Source organism: Sturnira hondurensis, unplaced genomic scaffold, assembly GCF_014824575.4.
Source record: "Sturnira hondurensis isolate 20B ecotype Veracruz unplaced genomic scaffold, ASM1482457v3 Scaffold0004136, whole genome shotgun sequence".
NCBI lineage: Eukaryota > Metazoa > Chordata > Mammalia > Chiroptera > Phyllostomidae > Sturnira > Sturnira hondurensis.
Window position 1 is genome coordinate 16,214,611 of NW_028076767.1, and position 21,345 is coordinate 16,235,955.

The 21,345-nt window shown below is 34.9% G+C and overlaps 1 pseudogene; it reads right to left on the reverse strand.

The window, feature by feature from the left end:
* Positions 1-19,629: 19,629 nt before the first annotated feature.
* Positions 19,630-19,762, reverse strand: LOC118986092 (uncharacterized; annotated as a pseudogene).
* Between the last annotated feature and the right edge of the window lie 1,583 nt (positions 19,763-21,345).

The window sequence follows — 21,345 nt, forward strand, 5'->3', positions numbered from 1 at the left end:
CTCAATCACAGAATGCTCATAGTTTCAGAATTGCCTACTTACCTAGAGTTCAGTATTTGTTTATATTCTTGTAATTATTCATCCTAAAGGGTATATGGATTGAATGAAGCAGTAAAAGGAAGTAATTACATATCACAATGCTATAAAATAAAATAATTAGAAAGCACTTATAAATGGTGGCTATAAAAATTTGAGAAATAATTAAATAAATAAAAGAGGACATTTATATCATTTTCTTGAAATAATTTTCCAAATCTTTTATGGTCATCATTTGTAAATGCTTCTTTTTTTATTTTACAACACTGTGATCTGTAATTACTTCATTTTACTGTTTCACTTGATCCTGGAACCCTTTAATTTGTCTCTACTATTTTTCACATTTTTCTCATCTTCCTTCTGCTATTATCATCTACAGTAAAATTAATTCAATCACTTGAAAAACAAAATGGAAAACAGTTACTTATTAAAATGAGGGACAGAGAAATGCCACTTGAGGCTAACCTACCTAATCTTACTTCAAAAAGCTCAAAGATTGAAAGAGAAACATATCTATACCTAATCTTTTAAAATATATTTAGAGTATATTTGTTCTAACTGTAAAGGATGCATGGACAATAACAAGGGGGCATGGAAACAGGGGATGGAGGTTGGGAAGGCTGAGGTGATGGAAAGGGGTGGGGGGAAAAGGCAGAACACTGTGCTTAAACAACAATAAAAATTAAAAGTATTTAGTTAAAAAACTTAAGTATATTGGCCCTTAGTAACTACAATACTTTAAAGTTATGTTTGCTGTGGGAATCTTTAAAGAAATATAATTATAAATATATTCATCGTAGTTTCAGAAAGATGTGGCTTCTATTTTGTTCAGTATTAAGAGACACTGTGGAAGTAAAATTTCCAATTTAATCTCTGTGCTTCATATAACTACCCTATTTGTTTGCCTTTGTTTTTTACCTTAATCCATCTGCAGCTATAACATATTACATGCCACTGGTAATCTTTTTAATCCCAGACAAATAATTTGCCAGAATTTCACCCACAATATAGGTATATGGCCGTACTGACCTTCATTATTGAGAAAGAAATCAGGGCCATATTCATTACCATTAGCTTGTTTGTTAGTAATCGTTATAGTCTTATTTCTGAGATCTTACCACATGAGTCAGTCAACCTTAAAAACTCGACCCATAAAAAGGAAAATAAGTTATCAAATACCGTGACTCATAGCCATTTAATTGCTTTTAAATAACATTTTACTGGAGAACATTTGGTGTGAGATCAGTTATTTTACCTACTTTGTATCACCCTGAAAGGTCACTGCAGAAACTCTTTAACTGAGTTTTAGAACATGCTTAGCAGTAAACCCCAGTGTATAGGCACAGTGAAAACTACTCCTCAAAGATTTAAGTAAAAATAATGTTCACCTATCTCCAAACACCAGTCTCTGAATATATAAATTGACCACTAACTTATTTTTCCAAACAATAGTTGAGGTATTTAGAAGTGTTTATGTGACATTTGCTCTATTGAAGGTCTTAAAAACTGATACATACAGTTATTGCTTTGGGTTTGATTTTCATAAATATCTCTGTATTTTAAGAAAAGAAAGTTTAAAAATGCATGGGTGGCTTCATCTTGCCTGTTGCAGCAAAATGGCAGTGGTGTCACTTGTTTTTGAAGGCTCCTCATCAGAAAAAGCACTATCATAGTCAAATACACACACACTGCACACGTGCACGCATACATACTTTAATCAATCCAAGCCATAAGGTGTCTCCATAAAGCTACGGATGTGAATGGGTGGCACCACACCACCTGTACCCAAGAGACCCAGGATGGATCAGAAGCTATGTTAGATACTGCAGGTGAAAGGAAAAGACAGAGTTGTACAAACCAGAAAATGTAAAGATAATAGGAATTTCTTCCCAAGGTAACTTGTACTTCCCAGAAGAATGTAATAAAAGAAGAAAAAAATTTTATCTTCAGTTTGACTACTGTAAAAAAGATCACAGAAAGATCAGAGGATGCCTGTGTAGCTCAAAACACAAGAATCTCAGATATATAAAATTAAAAAATCTACTTAAAATTAATTTGAAATGCTCTGAATAACACCAAGAAAAATCTGTTCCTAAGAAAATCTATATTGAGAACAGGTGCTCTAGAATAAATGAAAAATAAGTTTCAATATACACAGGGGTGGGCAACAATAAGGTTACAGTTATTCATGTGGAAAAAGGGACATGCAAGTTATGGTTATAGTAACATAACAATGCACCGTGTTTCATGTCCTCACAACTATAAACCTACTTTTGCCACCCCTGTTTCTGTATATGTGTACCCTTTAAGTAACTAAGTCACAATTAAGTAATTAAAAATAGTTACATTCTTTTCTTTATTTTTATTTTTATTGTTATTTTTATTTAATTCTTATTCAAGTACAGTTTTCTGTTTTATATTCCCAGCCCTGGCCCCCACCCAGTGCTCCCCACCTCCCTCCCATTTCCCCCCCACCTTAATTATTGTCCATATGTCCTTTATACTTGTTCATGTGAGTCACTCCCCTTTTCCCCTATGATTCTCTCCCCTCTCCCCTCTGGACCCTGTCAGCCTGTTCTGTATTTGAGTGTCATTGGACATATTTTGCTTCTTTGTTTGTTTTGTTGTTTAGATTCCTGTTAATGGTGAGATCATATGGTATTTGTCTTTCACCACCTGGCTTATTTCACTCAGCATAATGTTTTCCAGTTCCATCCATGATGTTGCAAGGAAGAAGTAGTTCCTTCTTCCTTTCTGCCGCATAGAATTCTATTGTGTAAATGTACCATTGCTTTTTGATCCAGTCATTGACCGATGGGCATCTAGGTTGCTTCCAACTCTTGGCTATTGTGAATTGTGCTGCTATGAACATCGGGGTGCATAGGTTCTTTTGGACTGGTGCTTCAGGGTTCTTAGGATATACTCTTAGCAGTGGAATTGCTGGGTCAAAAGGCACATTCATTTTTAGTTTTCTTAGAAAATTCCATACTGCTTTCCATAGTGGTTATACCAGTCTGCAATCCCACCAACAGTGAACTAGGGTCCCTTTTTCCCCACAACCTCTCCAGCACTTCTTGTTTGTATTCTAAAATACTTTCTGTGTGCCCCATATTTAAAATTTGAAGGAAATGATGCCCCTGTCATTTGAATTTTCACATAGTACAAAGCAACATTTGAATAACTATTTGGCACAGAAAATCCTGCCAAGTCATTTTCCTAGTAAAAGGAAAACCATTGGGGGTTTCCCATATCTAAAGACAGAAAAAAAAGAAATAAAAAATAATAATTATCTAAGATTTTATATAATCAATGTTTTGAAAAACACACCCTTCTCTACTTTAATTTTATGATGCATGTTAATTAGTTGGAGAAAAATAAGTACATATTACCCAGGCATACTCAGTTTAAAGTCATCCATATTTTAATTTAAACTACTAAGAATAATGATTTTATGTGTCTTGGTTTTTTCACTGACTTACTTTAAAACATAGAGTTATTATTTCACTTGTGAGTTGCTATGAGAAGAAAATAAAACTTTTTCTGAAGTGCCTCTTAAGAATGTCTTTTTAACTTTCCACAAGAGCTCATAATAAAAATAATAACCCTAAAAATGAAGGTGTCTACTGTGCAAAATTCATATCAAGAATTTCTGAATTTTTGTAAGGGACTAATATATATTTTAGAATGAGTTTATGTGTTATAAAACTCACCATACTTTATTATAAAATGGCATGGTAGTGTGTGGGGCTATAAATCAATGTGTGTGTAAGTTGTTGTTAAAACCAGACTTCTGTCCTCAGCAAGGGAGAAAACACAGCACATTTACCAATTAACCCCTTGTTTATTCCAAAACTGACTCATTCTTACTAGAACTCTTGGCCTCTTGAGATCAAATGTGTATATGAGGAAAATATGGAAAATTCAGACACACTTTTCTTAAACTTATATTTATTTAGAAGGTACAAATGAATTAAAATCTTCATGTAAAAGAGAATTAGAATTTTGTATTTGTTCTTTATTCATAAACATACTCATGTGTCCATGAACCAACATTTCTCAATGCATGTTTTCCAGCAAACTAATACTGCTAACTCTATCAAATTATTGAAAAGATGATTAATATTGGGCTAAATCAATATTAATCAAGTCAAGTCAAGTAGGCTTTTATACTACTGAAATTCTTGAAATCTTTAATATGCTAATGGATTTGTGACTACCTAATAGTATATCATTTGCCTAGAGAAAATAAGAGGAATGTGGAAACAATATACTGAAAATTCTGCACAGAAGAGACAAAAGGATGACACACTTTTAAAGAAAATTAACTAAAATTAGCCCATGTAATTCTAGGAAGCCAAGTAAAGGTGGTCCTAGCAATACTGTGAAGACACAAATCATGGGGGGTAGATGGGCTGCTGATAGAATTATTTCAAGCCATCAACCCTGAATGTGTCAAAATTCTAATGAAAATATGTCAACAATTATAAAAAACAAAACAATCGTCCACAGACCAGAAATGTTCATTATACATCCCAGTCTTTAAGGGGGGAGATGCCAAGGAGTACAGTGACATAGGACTGTTCTCCTCTTCCCTGCATGTAAAATGATGTTCAAAGTGATGTAACAAAGGTATCTACCTTACTTGGAATAAGAAATGGCTTTTAGTAAATGAATTTTGTTAATGCTGAAGCTAAAATGCTTTTTTGAGCTGTTTAGTAAATGATCTCCGTCTTGAATTGAAACCAGAAAAGCCAGCATCCATGATGCCTTTCACCTACCAGATCCAATAAGCAGAGACGGGAATTGAATCTTTACGGGCATTTTATTCAGATGGCCAGTGATCTGAGAAAATGGCGGGTTTGTTCCCTAACAGACCTTCTTGCTTTTCTTTTCAAGCCCGCCTTTTTATAACAGAGAACAAAGTGTGGTGAGGGGTTTGGAATTCAGACCTTAAAAAACCTGCAGCATTCTCACCCTGAGCCATTAGCTGTGCCCCAGGTGGTCATCTGTCTCTCCCTGGAACACTGTGGTTCAGATACTGCCTTGATTGCTGCTGGCCTGTTGTGGAGCACAAATGTCAATCACTGTGGTCTCCTGGACTCAGGGTGGGCTGTACCTGCAGTTCGTGAAACAATAGCTTGTCACATGCATTATCCACCTAGCTTATTAACTATCACCTTAAACTAAAATTTTCCAGCTCTTGAGTACCCCATCAGAATTTCTTTCATCTTTATTATATTTTATATTATAGTGAGCATATCATAAGGGCTAAGGTTTGCACAGATCAAGTCTGTGTCTTCTGTTGTCACAATGCAAAGGCAGTTTAGTATTGTGTATCTCAGTAATTTTGCTTCAAAAGTATCAAAGTGGGGTTGGGGCCTTTACTGGCAGGCAAGCAGTCATTCAAATAAAGAGGATAATTATGAGAATTTAAAGGTATAATATGGACTTGAGAGAACTACTGTTATCTGTTAACTTTAGCACTCTAGCATGGCCATTTTCATGTAATTTAAAAAATTTAAATATGCATTTATTTAATTGCCTTTATCAATACACTTCAAGTATTTTGGCTTATTCTTTTTTAAATTGCCAAGTTTTATCTGAGATGTTGTAGAAGTTCAATACACAACTGTTTATGGAGAAGAAAAAGAAGAGGAATGAATGAAGTTAATAAGTAATGTATATTTTACCACTAAATCATAAGCATAACAAAACTATAGCTAATTGGATTTCTTAACTTAGGGAAATGAACCTAATTCACAATGTCTATTTTATATGTAGAATTTTGAGGCCTTTTCTCTTTGGTTACATTTATACTTATATGAAATTTATATTTATACTGATATGAAAATTAAGCTATGCAAAACCAGTTTTAAAGATTTGCTGATAAACTGATTATTATTTTCTTTTCTCCTATGTATCCATCCTTCTTTCAATTTTTATAATTTGAAACTGTCTTAAAAAATTTTTATAATAGTTCAGTCTTCCATTAATCTTTGACTTTTAGGATCATCTATAAGAGACATGCTTGAATATATCGATTTACAGTAGAGAGTCTGCCAGGGTCAATAGGGAAAATCAACAGTGGGTTTATTTTCTGAAGCTGCTTTCACTGAGAAATATGTGAGTGAACTTTGTAAATGATGAGAAAAATATGACCTTACAATACTGTAATATATATATATTTTAAGCCCTGGAGCTTTCAAGAATTATTGAATTTAAGGGTTTGTTTTGACATCCCTCCCTCCCGCTCACCTCCATGTCTCCATTAACTGGAAGATTTGCATTTCCTGACCAAGAGCAGATATGAAAAATAAAGGAGAAAAATACAGGTTTATCAGAAAAGAGATCATAGAGCCATCTTTTCTTGCAGGTAGTAAAATGTGACAAGCTCATGTAACCATGTATACCAGAAGTCTATTAAAACAGTAGTCTTATTATAATTATTAATAAGAAAATAATTATAGTCTATAAGAATATACAGTTTGTAAAAAGGTTATGGGTATCTAAGAGTTTGAGAGATTATTAAAGCAATTTAAAATTAAAAAATAATTATTTTATCTGATTTTTATTATTAGAAATATTTTATATGTTTATTACATTTTAAATTACTTTTATAATTAAAGTAGGGTATTTGGAATCTGTACATTGATGATTAGAGAAATTCAATTACGTTCAATGTTTGAAAAAATTGTTTTCAGTGTCATTAACACAGCAGATCAAAACGGTCTATATAAATCATTTAAATTTAGACTTAAAAATGCTACATGACAATGAAGACAAGATTCTTCGGCAGTAATTTGTAGGATGAATATAGTCCTTTTATATAGTCTTTCTTCATTTCCTAGAGTTACTGAATAAATTTCTGCAAAGAACATTTGATAGTCTTAAACAGTAGATTAATCCCCATTGCAGAAAAAGACTGTTTCGATAAGTCAACATCTCCTTAGTATACAGTTGTATTGGTCAAGATATATTTTGTTTAGGTAACAAAATTCTAATAAAAACTGTATTGGTAAAAGAGAAAATGTTCTGTTTTGAGGCAGTTCAAGCAAAACATCTAGTTTACATTTCAAAAAAATTAAATTGACATTTGGGCTACTTGGAAATAGCCCATGCTGTTGGCCTCTTGCCTCTTGGCCTCTTATCTCTGGAGAAAATAGCAAACAAAGCAAAATAAGGAGCATTCTGAAAAAGATGTTAAAATAATTTTTTGGCTTTCTGATATAGAGCAGACACTGAGATCTACATAGAGAAAGAAAACAAAGCTGGAGAAAAAAATTAAAATAACATGTTCTATTTTACTTATTTAATTGCTCTAAAAGGTAACTGTTTAAAGTAGTAATAGTAACAATCTATTTGGCAACTACAGCACAGGGGTAAGGTAAGTGAATGACAGCGCCATCATGTGATGAGAGAGTGGAATTGGAGCTACCTCAATACACAAGAATTGGTGTAGTGTTATTTAAAGTGGGTTTAGATTAGCTAAAATTATATTTTGTAAGTTTAAGGGATCCATATTTTTTAAAAGGAGGAGTATAATTATTATGATAAAAGAAGAAAGAAAATGAAATCATATACAAAAGAAGGGAGAAAAAGTGGAAAAAAGAAACAAAAATAGATACAATGCATGGAAGACAAATCTAACCATAGTAGTGATACAGGGTGCAGCCAAGGGGGGGCCCAGAAAAGATTTGGAATGGTGTCCAGAACTCAAAGTGTACAGAAATATTGGAGGAAATATTAGGATGTCCTCACCCCCCCCCCCCGGGGTCAGTTGGGGGGAGGGACGAATGGAGCGGGGCCATTGAGAGCTGTTTTGCATAGCAACAGTTTTGCAGCTAACCTCTGGAATGGTATTTAACATATCTATAACCTTTAACTGGTTTCATAGATATGTTAAATAGCTGTGGCCAAGTTTTGGGCCAGGGAGAAGTGAGTGGCTGCTACCCAGGCTAGAATTGGGAGCTGCTTCTCTGAGAGAGGGCCTGCTTGAGAGCCATGTGGCTTTAGCAGAGTGGGGGCTAACCAGGCTGGAATTGAAAGCTGCTTCTCGGAGAGAGTGCCTGCGAGAGAGGCATGTGGCTTTAGCACAGTGAGGACCCCCCCCCCCTTGGCCAGGGGAGGGGGAGAGCCACGCTGTTTTGGAAAGATGTAGACCCCTGTAGCCATTTCAGGAGGGAGAGCCATGCGGTTTCAGCAGAGTGCAGACCCCCTCTTGGCCAGGTGAAAGGGAAAACCACGCAGCTTTGCCAGAGTGGAGATCCCTGCGGCCAGGTGAAGAAGAAAGACGCGCTTTCGGTGGAGTGCGGCTTTGGTAGAAGAGGCCCATGCAGCTTTGGCGTGCGCCCTTTGGCCGAGTGGCCTGGAAAGCAGGAGAGACTTTGACTAGGACTTGGTACAAAGAACTCTTGCCAGTGGAAGGTGCCGCATGACTTTGGATTAATTGGAGATCCTGCCTGGACAGGCAGGCGACACAGCTCACGTGCCAGCGGCCTGGGAGAAAAACGGACGTGTGCTCTTTTCCTGATTTACGGTACCCGGAGTTGGGACAGTGGGAGAAGGGAGCGCTGTGTGTGTGTGTGTAGGTGTATACCCTTAAAGACTTTAATATTTTAAGGAAGGCATTAGGCCTGAATAGCATTAAATAAACATTTTGTTTCCTTTTCACAAATCTCTGGCATTGAGAGATGTCTTTCCAATTGGCGGCGGACAGAAGAGCCCTATAGATATTAGTGTATCGTCCTTGGGAGGGGCCCCTGTTTTCTGCAGCAGTTTTTGGCACCCCTCGGTGGGCCAAGTATTGCCCCCTCGGACCCTTTGTTCGGTAACAGTAGGTGTTAAATCAAAATATGTAAATAACAAGTTAGATGTTCATGGTCTAAGTACACCGATAAAAAGACAGAGTGTTAGAGTAAATAAACATAAGACCCACTATATGCTGTATACAAGAAGATTTCTTTAAATATAAAGAACAGATTGATTCAAGGATGAAGAAAGATATGCAATGTGAAACTAATAAATAAGGCTGGAGATTTTTTTGTTTGTTTTTATTTTTGTTTAATCCCCTAGCCTTTATTACCCAGTCCCACAACACCCCTCCCCTCTGACAGTTACCAGTAGGCTCTCTATCTATGAGTCTGTTTTTATTTATTCATTTGCTTTTTTTTTCATTAGATTTCACCTGTAAGTGGAATCATATGGTGCTTGTCTTTCTCTGAGTGGCTTGTTTCACTTAGGTCTATCCTCTATCCTTGCTGTCACAAAAACTAAGATTTCTTTCTTTTTTATAGTTGAGTAGTATTCCATTGTGTAAATGTACCACTCATCTACTGGTGGAGAAAAGTATGGGGATTTCTAGAGGAAAAGGGCGTTGGGGAGGAAGTAGAGGAAGATAAAGGGGCAATAAATGGTTGTTGTAAACTGCTCTGCCTGGATTTAGGAATTGTATCTCGATCCCTTGTGGCTAAGGTCCAGCAACTACCTCTGAAATATGAGCCGCAGGAGACAAAGTTTGTCTCTTGTAGCAAATGCTGCCTCAGTTTCTCAGTTTCCTCTCCCTGCCCCCAAAGCTTGGTCCAAAGTCAGTGTTGGGTAAGACACCCCTCATCTCTCACAAAGGGGGGGCGGCGGCGGCGGTGTAACCTAAGCCAGACTGTATCACTTGGGAGGCCTTCATGGAAGGAGTGGCGGGGAGGGGGGGCGGTTTACAACAAATAGTAATAGACTCTTGCCCCCTCCCCCCCCTTTGTCAAAGCCTGAAGCCCTGTGTTCTGGGAGAAGTGCTTCCTGGCTCTAATCCCCTTAAGCCCGAATACCTGTTGGAGAGAGATGCAGCTCTTTGCCTTGCTAGAGGGTGTCCTGGGAAAAAACCTAGCATCACAAAGACTTAATGATAAACCTGTGAAATGTGCTCTGCTAAGAGTGCTTTCATTCATATGTTAAGGGTTCGAGCAGGAAATCCTAAAACTCTCTTCTTGACAGACTGACTCATAGTAAGCCCTCAGATTTCTTTGAAATGTTATCTACTATTTGATCCTTGCTGCCCTGTATTCCTGTGTATTGCAACTCAATAAAAGGCTATGGAGCAGGGGTCTCAGGGCCTTTTTCTCCTTGGAGTAACTGGCCGCTGCTGGCCTTTGTCTCCCCTGAGAAAGTGGCCACAGCTCACTTCTCCTCCCCAAGCAGATCACGTCATGTCTCGGCCACATTCTCTTTCGTCCGTGGCACACGGGGGGACTCGCGTGAAGCCACCCCCACAAATGGGGATAGAAGACTTCAGGTGGTGAATGCACAATACAATATACAGATGATGTATTACAGAAATATACACCTGAAACCTATATAATTTTCTTAACCAATGCCACTCCAATAAATTCAATAAAAATTAAAAAAGAAAGCTCAAATAACTTTAATTTGAGACAAAGCTTACATAACAACAAGTGCATCTGGGGACATTACTTAATGTTTACATTGCTCTGGAATAGATTATGAAAAACCTGTTTGCTTTCTTCCTTTACTGTTTTGTTTGAATTACTAGGGAAACCATCTAAGCTTGGTGGTGTCATTTTGGGAACATTTTTATTATTGACTAATCAAAATTATACATTTCTTTCCTGTGAGTTCACTTCACCAAAGTTATCAAATAAGTGGGCATAGCATTCCTTTATTATCCTTGGAATTTCTATAGGGTGGTCTCTCTCATTTCTTATAAGTAATTTGTGTTTTCTCTCTTTTTCTTAGCATGATTTGGGGTTTATTAATTTTATCAATCTTTTCATGAATATTGATTATGATTCTATTTTTTCTATTATTTTCCTGCTTTCTATTTTATTAACTTCTGCACTAATTGACTTTTTCTTCTAATTTTTTTTATGTTTAACTTGCTCTTCTTCTCTGTTTTCCTAAAGTATAAGCTTGAGATTTAAATTTTAGAGGTTTCTTTGCTAATATATGCATTTAGTGCTACAAAATCCTATCTAAACTTTGTTTTCACTTTATCCCACAGATTCTAATAAGCTATATTTTCATATTTATTTAGTTCAAATATCTCAATTTATCTTGAGATTTCTTCTTTGACATATGAGTCATTCAGAAGTATATTTTAAAATTTTCAACATGTGAGGATTTTCCAGCTATTAAGAAAGTGGTCTAGTCTACGGCCACACCACCCTGAATGCGCCTGATCTTGTCTGATCTGGGAAGCTAAGCAGGGTCAGGCCTGGTTAGTACTTGGATGGGAGAAAGTGGTCTAGTCAATGAAATTTCTATATGAGCTTCAGAAAAAAGGTATATTATTTTGATTTTGTTGAGTAAATCATTTTATATTGTAAATTAAATTCAGGCGTGCTATATAAAGAAGTCAATTTTATGTAACTGGCCTTCACCAAATAGGCCACATTCTGGACTTTAACAAATTTAAAAAGATAGAAATAATAAAAAATACATTCTCAGACAACAGTGAAATTAAACTAGAAATGAATGACAGAAAGATTGCTGGGAAATCATGGTGGTGTATATAGGAAAATAGGAAATAGGAAACATATATGTGTGTGTGTGTGTGTGTGTGTGTGTGTGTATTTTACTGTCCAAAATCCTCTAATTCTAATCTAGAGGATTTTTCTATACAAATCCTCTAATCCTAGTTTCAATCTATTTACTTAACAAGTAGATGAGACTCTTTTTTATTTCAATTGTTGCCTCTATTTCAAAATAGTGTTTGAAAATTTTCTAAATTCTAATTTAGTCTCCTGTTCATTTATCTTTATTTTGTTATAATTTTAAGCTCGTCTGTGTATCTATCATTAACAAATCAACTTTTTATGCAGTTTACTTCTTAGTTTTCTTCACTTCTGTCAAAATCAATATAAATCAGCAAAACTGAGAGTTCTCTTAGAAATTTCTGTTATCCTACCTATGGTTTAGGAAATAATCCTTGATTAAAAATGTCTAACTCTGCTTCAAATCAAGTTACAAATTTAGCTTCTGTAGTTCTACTTTTGATCTAACCATTTTTCAGTGTGATTATTTTCCACAAATGGACCCCAAAGAAATGGCATCATATTTCCAAAGTCAAGAGAAGAAGCTCCTTGGAGAAGTGTCTGTTCAAGTCTTTTGCCCATTTTTTAATTTTTTTGTCTTCCTGTAATTGAATTGTGTGGTTTTTTTTATATGTTTTGGAGATCAAGTCCTTGTCTGAGGTACCATTGGCTAATATGTTTTCCCATATAGTTGGCTCTCTTTTCATTTTAATGCTGTTTTCTTGAGCCATGAGTAGCTTTTTAATTTGGTGAGGTCCCATTTGTTTATTCTTTCCTTTATGTCCCTTGCTTTAGGGGACATATCCATGAAGATGTTGCTGTGTGGAATGTTTGAGAGCATTATGCTAAGTGAAATAAGCCAGGCAGTGAAGGACAAATACTGTATGACCTCACCTTTAACTGGAACATAATCAACAAAAGAAAAAAGCAAACAAAATATAACTCGACTCATTAAAATTAAGAATAGGAGGGATTTAGAGGAACACATGTAAAGGATACATGGACAACAACTGAGAAGGGTGGAAATGGGAGGGAGGGGGGAATACGGGGGTGGGATGGGATGGGAGTAATAGACAGAAAACTACGTGAAAAATAATTAAATAAAAAAATTGGGAAAAAATAAAAAATAAAATAAAATTAAGAATAATCCAAGAATAACCAGAAGGGAGTGGGGAGGGCACAGTGCAGGAAATGGTTTTCAGGAACTACTATAAAGGACACATGAACAAAATCAAGGGGGAAGGTGGAAGCAAGGGAGGGAGGTGGGTTCGGAGGGGCTGGGGGGAGGGGTGGGGAGAAAATACAGACAACTATAATTGAACAACAATAAGATAATTTAAATTAAAAAAATCAAAAAAGAGACAAGAAACTAATGGAAGGATCAGACTATAAGTAGGTTGAACAATTAAAGCTGAGTACACACAGATACAGTTTCCAAGGAGGATTTAGAGTTCTGAGAGAGAACATCATTGGGTTAAAATCTGTTTTGAATGCACACCACATGAATTAAAACAAGCTCCCTTTGGGGTATTTGTTACTTTTTTCTATTGTTTTTGAGTCCTTTTTACACTTACATACTTGTTCAATTTTGTCATGTCAGAGGTTTCCTAAAATGTTCATTGTTAAACAAAGTCAAAAATATTGTTATTTAGAAAGAAAGTGCAAGGTGTACCTATAATATATGGCTTTTATAGGAAGTGGGGATTCTTCCAGGATGAATTTGAGGATTTGACATCGAAAGACCCTTGTTAAACAAAGAAAAGAGGCCATCATTCATGAGACTGTAATGACCATTTTTCACAAATTAACAAGACAAAAAGTGCTCTTGGGTTTTTTAGGGGACTCAATGGCAAAGTAGATCAACACAAATTGATCAGTTTAATGGATCTCCACCTGTTAATGCATTGAGTCTGGCTTTGATTGGACTGGAAAATTATCTGATTTAATCCATCTGTTGTTTAGGAACTCACCATTATTCATTCAGCAGAAAAAAACACAGCTCAAGACAAATTAAAAATATGTGAAAAAAGACTTTGACCCAGTACGATCATCTCAACTAACGTAGTTCTAAGTTTAACAAGAATAATTTATTTCCATACAACAGTTAATTATGAGTTTGAACAAGATAATTCATTCGGCAAATTTTGTAGTTTGTCTCATGCTGTTATCATTGCTTGTATTATACTTGTTTTAAAGGATCAGTTACTTAGTTTCATCCTGTAGATCACTATTAGTAATACCATCCTATGGCAATACGATGTAAGATGGAACTGAATTCCATTTTAGCCTTGACATTATTCAAATAAGCATACTGGAGAGGGATTGACAGAAGCACAAGAGAACTTCCTGGGTAGATGAAAATTTATGCATGTAGATAGAGTGTAGGTTACATAAAAGTGTACATTTGAAACAAATTTCTAAAAATTGATTTCATATTCCAGATATGAACCTCTCATATATGTAAGTTACAATTCAATAAAGGAGTTTTAATATTAAAAATTGAGATATTGTCAATGTTATAAAGTGGAATATTGTGTGTTTTTCTATTTGCATATATATGTATAAATATATTTATAATCTGGTAAAAATAACTTTATAAAATAATTTTACTCTTAGTTTAGAAAGAAACATTATCTTAAAGAAACATTATCTTCTATTTTAAATAAGAGGGAAAAGTAAAAATTTATCTGTGGTGAAATTATTCAGCTGTTATGATAAATACTCTCAAATTTATGTCTTATACTTTATGAGAGAAAAACAAATTTGAAAGCTAGATAATGCCTAAATATATTTAATATAGTCATTGCCTTTAAGAAAGTATTCGTATTTAAAAATTCAGATATATTCCAAGGCAAATTACAGGGCTTATATTAAGGAACACCTCCATATTTTTTTTTCAAATCAGCTTATATACAAAAAAGAGATGTATAGAAGATAAACTGAAAAAATCTCTACATGTGCTTTTGGTTTTTCACATATAATATTTGAGGATATTTTTATAAAACATGCATATTTTAGACATTTCTAGAGTTTTTGTCTCTTTGCTGTATAAATATTCAGAATGTAACTTCTTTTTAAATAAATTTGAAAGGAAAATTTCACATTTGCTTTTCTGAAGAAGGCTTTCACAGCTGGCTGCTTTGGCTGTTTCCCTGATACTGTTTCCTAAATAAGAACATAGTATTTCCTGTTAGGACATTATCTGTCCTGAAGTGCATCAGTCTTCTATAGTCAGGAATTTAAAATTCCCATTTAAAATCCTATACTAGTTTCTACACATGTATGAATCAGTGCATGGTACAATGCTATCAAAATTAACTACTACATCATCACCCATGTCTTTCTCAAGCAATATTTCTTGCAAGTTCCAAGCATATGAATTCTAAAAATAAATAACGTTTCTGCCCTTTTCTTTACTTATAAAATATGTAAAATATGCACTGTATTTGAAATATATCTGCATATAAGAGGTTGTATGCATAAGTTTATGTCATCCAATACCAAAAATAATTTCATATGAGACTAATGTGAAATAACATGTTAAACAACATTAAAGTAATACATCTGGCAGATAATATTTTATTATAGATGAAAAAGAATATAAAACTATTACAGTATTAGCCACTATATTAACATTTCAGTTGCTAATAGTAAAATGATATTTTATTAATTTATTGTGCTATAAATATTACTTGTTCTATGAAGCTTGATATATACTTATGTTATTTATATTTTTCACTTATATTACAGAGGACTTGGGACAAGTGAGTAATTTTCTTAATAAAATAAATTTATCTTTGTTTTTAAAAAAGATACATTCTACCACAATGGGACATTGGGTACCGCTTCTTGGGCTGAATGCTGGATATATTACGGCTCCATGTTTTCTGGAAAGAAAAAATCTGAAAAGTCTGACTCTAGGCAAACAAGAGACCTATGCAAATATGCACTAATTTTAAAGTTTGCAAAGTTGTGGGGTTGTATAGATAAATGTCATATGAATGAACATTACTGTGATTTGAAATATTCTTACAGAGAGAGAGGGCCAACAAGTCTTGTGGTTATTTAAATTTGTATTATACCAGGTATATTCTTGATTTCAGCATTCAAAGATTAAGAGAACTATACATATCTTGAGTGCAAGATATGTTCACAGCCCTATACCTAAGATGTTCGTATTTTAGCCACTGTTCACAGTGTCACACCAAAAAATTATTGCAAAGAAGGGATCATTTTAAAGATTTTTAGCTTTAACTCTATGCCATTATGCCAAATAATTATAAGACTAATAAAAGGTTTATTATAAATTTACCATGCCTTGGAACTATGAGTTTGCTGATGGTAAACCTCTTATTAACTATTGGTTCATTCACCTTCCTCTAAAAGTTTCATCCTTCCTTTTCTATGACTTTACTTGTAAGCCACTTACTCTTGTAATGGAAGATTTATCTTTGAAATCTGCTGGGACACAGTTTATTGTTACCAAAATTAGAAACCTCATGGTCCTAATATATTCAAGAATTTATTCCTCCATTCTTTGCTTCCCTTTGTGTTCCAGTGAGAGAAGTTCTGCTTGTACCAAAGTCTAACCCACCACTTTTGACCTTGATCACATCCACTAATTTACTACATGATTTCATACAGCCATTATCTACCATGTTTCTTCAGCATTTTCATTTCTCTCTAGTAATAACTCATTCTTATTAGCATATTTATGTGCTTTAATGAATGTAGAAAAATCAATCAATGCACCAGTAAACTTAACACCTCTATTTTTATCTTATACCATTGGTTAGTCAATGAGGCTTAAGAGTATGAAAAGGATATGAATGACTTGATGAAATTTCCATTTTAAAAAGATCACTTTTACTTGGATGGATAGTTAGAGGCAAACTAGTTAGGGACCCATTACAATAGTTTATGCAATATAATGGTAGCTTTATTTTCTTAACATATGGTGGTGAAGATGATTAGATCTCTTGAGGAGTTGAAATAGATTAAAATATTGAAGAATTTGCCATTGAAATGTAGATGGATGGAGGTATTAGGAATAATGCCTAAGTTTCTAAATTGTTTAACACATTCCATACATGTCACTTGCTGAGATGAGGAATGCTGTCTTTATGATGAGGCAAAGTTTATTCATGAGTTCAGTTTTGAACATGTTGAGTTTAAAGGCAAGGTTGCTAAGCCTGAAAATGACAGATAAACAGACTTGTCTGCCACTGGCTTCATTACTACCTGGGTAGGCTACCTTGAGCTTGAATACAGGTCCACATGGACCCCAGTAACCATTTTTTCCTGTGGATGGGTTTTGCCAAACACTGTGAGTAGTTCTGAGACCCATGCCATTGAGATTACCATGAGAATGTGCTTTCAGAATCAAGTTCTAGGAGGGTTGTTTAACAAGTATGACCCTTCTATTTGGAGGGATAGTACATTCCCTACTCAAATTTCATAAAACCACATTACACTGGGTTGTTGGCTTCTTGCAGACAGGCTGACTTTGCAGGACTCTCACACCAGGTACAAGATAAGTACAGGACTCCTTACTACAAGTTATCCACTGTTGGCCTTTGGACTAAAATTGTGTCAGTATGATGGCTCTCATCTGTTCTTTCTGTGTGCTGATTGTCATGCCACCTTGTCAAGGCACCTACATGCAGCAGAGGTGGGATCAGGTGTCCTTTACCTGTAGATCTTCTGCTACTAACATGTAGCTCACTAACCTCACCCTCCCCGCATGCTTTGTGATTCGTCAAGTGTTCGGCATGAGTGTTTGAATGCTGTTTCCTCTAAGGGTGCAAAGCCATTGCTCTGAAGTGTTGACAGGTCCTGCTAACTGTTGTCTGCACTTGCCTCAACCAATGTGTTCATGATGTACTCTTCCAGTTGGATTTTAAATCATACTGAAAGAACGATGGATTTTCCTCATCTTATCTCCCATAGGCATCTCACTAGTTGTAATGAAAAATAAGGGTATGGTCAACACTGAAGGAGCTGACATTCCAGAGATGAAATAGCTCTGGCCCACAGACTTCAAGAAGAGATACAGTTGGATAATGTATTATTTTGTGTTTACTACTCTCGATATGTTGAATGATAAATTCAACATGATAAGACAACAAACCATCATTCCTGTTTTCATAGATTCCCCAAATGAGATGTACTTTTGTTGTCATCAACAATGAAGCACAATAACAACCTAGGAGAGAGACTTTGAAAACCAATATTCATAAGCAACAAAATGGATGATGTCACATCATTAGTAATGAGTCATAATTTATCTATTAATGGTTTAAAATTTTCATTAATAAGCAACTTTAAATCAAAGGCATGCATGAATTCTGTCATATATTTTTACTGGAATTGTTTTATAAAAGGGAGCCCACAAAACAGTAGTCTCTGTGAAGCCTCACAGGTTCTAATGGAACCTGAAGCAGATGGTTATTACTAAATGAGGCAAGAAGATTTAAAAGAAATAAAGCCCTAGGTATACAACAGGTCTGAGAGAGAGAGATTGTCTACATTGGGGCAAAATAATAAAATAGTAGAAAATGTTATGGGAGATTATTGTATGAGAAGTAATAAAATTTATAAAAAACAAAAATTATAGCTTACCATGTTTTACTATATTTACAGGAGTTTTATGAAAAATATTTGAAATTCATTAGTACAAATTAAGCCAAAGAGGAAAATAAATAATAACTCAAGGAAAAATACATTACACAAAAGAAGAAATGTGATCATCAAATGCAATGTGACACCTTCATTACAAATCATTTTAACACTAATATAGCTTTCCCAGAACATGTGAAATAGCCATATTTGGAGTAGATGCATATGAGAAGCATTTATGGAGAATAAAGACAAGGGACAGAACCCTCATCTTTTGTAGTAGGAGATCATGGATAAATCTAATTTTGAATAAAATCACAGAATGTCAGTATAAAGGTATTATTTAAAAGTGTGAAGGTGAGTGGAAGAGTTCGATGGCCAATGCAGTTGACTCAGGAGACCAGATAAGGAGCGATAGGAATGACAAATGATTTTTTACCATTAGTCACCTAGACTATGTAATTGTAATTTAAAAATATGTTTATTTATTAATTTAATAATTTAAAAGTGTTCTAAAAAGAAACATTTAATCTTGATACAAATTCACTTTATGATTAACATATCCAGCTTTTATAAAATAAACTGTCCTTTTAGTTGAGTTCTCTATGGCTAGATATGGTAGGGAAAAAACAGGTATGTCATAAAAATAATTTCCTTAAGTAATTATTTTGCTTTCACTCCCTCCTCCAAATATAGATATAAACACCTTTGAGATGAATTGTTTTCTTTCCTCTGTTTGTATTATTAATATAAAATTTTAGAGATATTGGTGAATGTCAGTGCATGAACTAATACATATTATATTTTTATATATTCTTACTAGGTTCCAAAGTCACCCAACAGTTCAAAAATTTACTGAGAGGTCTTGTCAAGTGCTGACATAAAGTGATGGATGTTTTCCTCATGGAATGTTCTTCAAATCACAGGGAGCCTCTCTGGTCGAACTCTGATTCTACTATAAATATTGCCATAAGCAAGCCTTTCTTTGATTCTTCAGACTGAGCCCCTGATTCTAAATTATACTCTTGACTTTTGTAGTTGAATTGTTATACACTTTCTAAATCTCAAGTTCTTAGCTAGAAACAATTTCTTGCATTTTTCTTGAGTCATTTTTCTATCAAGTTTCACAGGCATTATGTTCCTATTCTGCCCTCACAAATTAATCTCTTTCAGTTTTCCCTGGAGTTTCATCTTCATGAAATGATAATTTTTTTCAAACACAAGTACAGAACATAACAAGTTAAGTAGTGATGCTGAGGCTAGATTTGACTAGGTTATCTCTATATATTCTGATTTGCTCCACTCCCCAGCATTACAGCATATGCAGCTTGATTTCATGCTTTGCTAATGTTTGAATTAACTGTTCCATCGATCTTGGGGGTGACCATGTTTAGTAGAAATTAGGAAACTAAATAAACAGTGCAAAGGGTAGGGAACCAAGTGTGCCTTAATCCCCAGGAAATGGAGAGTGTAAAGGCACCAAAGAATTGCTCCCATTTTTTAATTCTTAAAGTATTTAAACATTGACTTCATTAGACTTGATCTTAGCCAAAAGGCCAAGAAGTGATAAACAAGGACTCCATTAGCCTCAGGTTACTCTAATGCCTTGGTATCCTATGTAAGCAAATCAAAACCTAAGTCAGAGTCAATGTGATCTGAGAAAAATCAACAGAAACAATCAATCACAAATGGCCAGCTTTCCCAGTTAGGGCACCTGCTTAAGTTATAGCCAATGATTTGCCGCCCCATCATCTGCATAAACTCTCCCTCTCCCATACCTCTTGTCAGTGCAGGTTCCTAACCACCTGTGGTTTGGCACAGCCAGAGTCCAATGAACATGTGCTCAAATAAGCTGAAAGTTTTAAGGGGCTCAGTTTACTTTCTAATATAATCTTTTCCAAGGATTGGCTTCCAGATGTATATGTAGATAGATGGGCAGATTAACAGATACAGAGATAAGTAGATATATAACCTGGATGTAACACCTTTCCCCGAAGTAAAAGAAACCATAAAGTACACACATGAAGTTCTAGATCTGCATAAGTTACAAGGAGAGATAATCGGTTTCCTAAACTAAATAGCAAGTCCCTCCTAGAGTATTTACAGTAGAAGGTCATGGAGGGGTTTGTTTTCTTTTTGCTTTCGTTTTTTAATGTTTCAGTCTAGAGCTGGATAAAGCCATAGGGTTCTGAGGACTAATCTGGGCACATTTTGAGAAAATGTTTAAATGTGACTTCTCTAGTAAGATGAACTCATTTTAAAGTTATTTGATAGTGGTTTATAGTTTAAATCACTTTCCCAGCAAAGGAAAATCCCATGGGCATCTAGAATCTTTATTTTCTCTAGTAGCTATTTTTATTGTCTGTCTAGACTTTTAAAACAGTCTTCTAGGTGTGACTAATAGGCCATGCTGAAATACTTTGCATCACATTATACTTTTAGATGTCCTCATGCACCTTGCCTTAGATTTGACTGCACTCATTTTCACCTGGACAAGATTTCCCAGGGTGGTTGTTCAATTCCAGTTGAAGGTAATGGGTCTAATTTCACCTACTGAGATGAAATCACCTTCTTATTCAGTGTCAGCACATTTTTAAGAGGATCTCTTTACATGGTTTGCTGTCATCGAATCTGAAATTAAGGTAGTTTGGAAACAATATTTTTTATTTCCAGATGTAACAAATGCAAATTTTACCTGGTAACCAAAAGAAAGAAAAATATTAGAGAAGGAAAGACAATCAAGTACATTTTCACTTTTGTTTCATTTATTTTTAATGCTTTTATTTTAATTGTTGACAAGTAAAGTTTTCTGTCTTCTACTCCCATCCCAGCTCACCCACCCAGCCCTCCCCAACTCCCTCCCATTTTCAGCCTCCCTAGTTTTTGTCCATGTGTCTTTTATACTTGTTTCTGTAAACCCTTTTCCTTTTCCCCTGAAATTACCTCTCCTCTCTCCTCTGGACACTGTCAGCCCATCTCAGTGTCTTTGGTTATATTTTGCTTATTTGTTTGTTTTGTTTTTTAGGTTCCTATTAAAGGTGAGATCATATGGTATTTGTCTTTCACGGCCTGGCTTATTTCTCTTAGCATAATGCTTTCCAGTTCCATCCATGCTGTCACAACAGCTACGTGCAAAAAAATGAAACTCAAG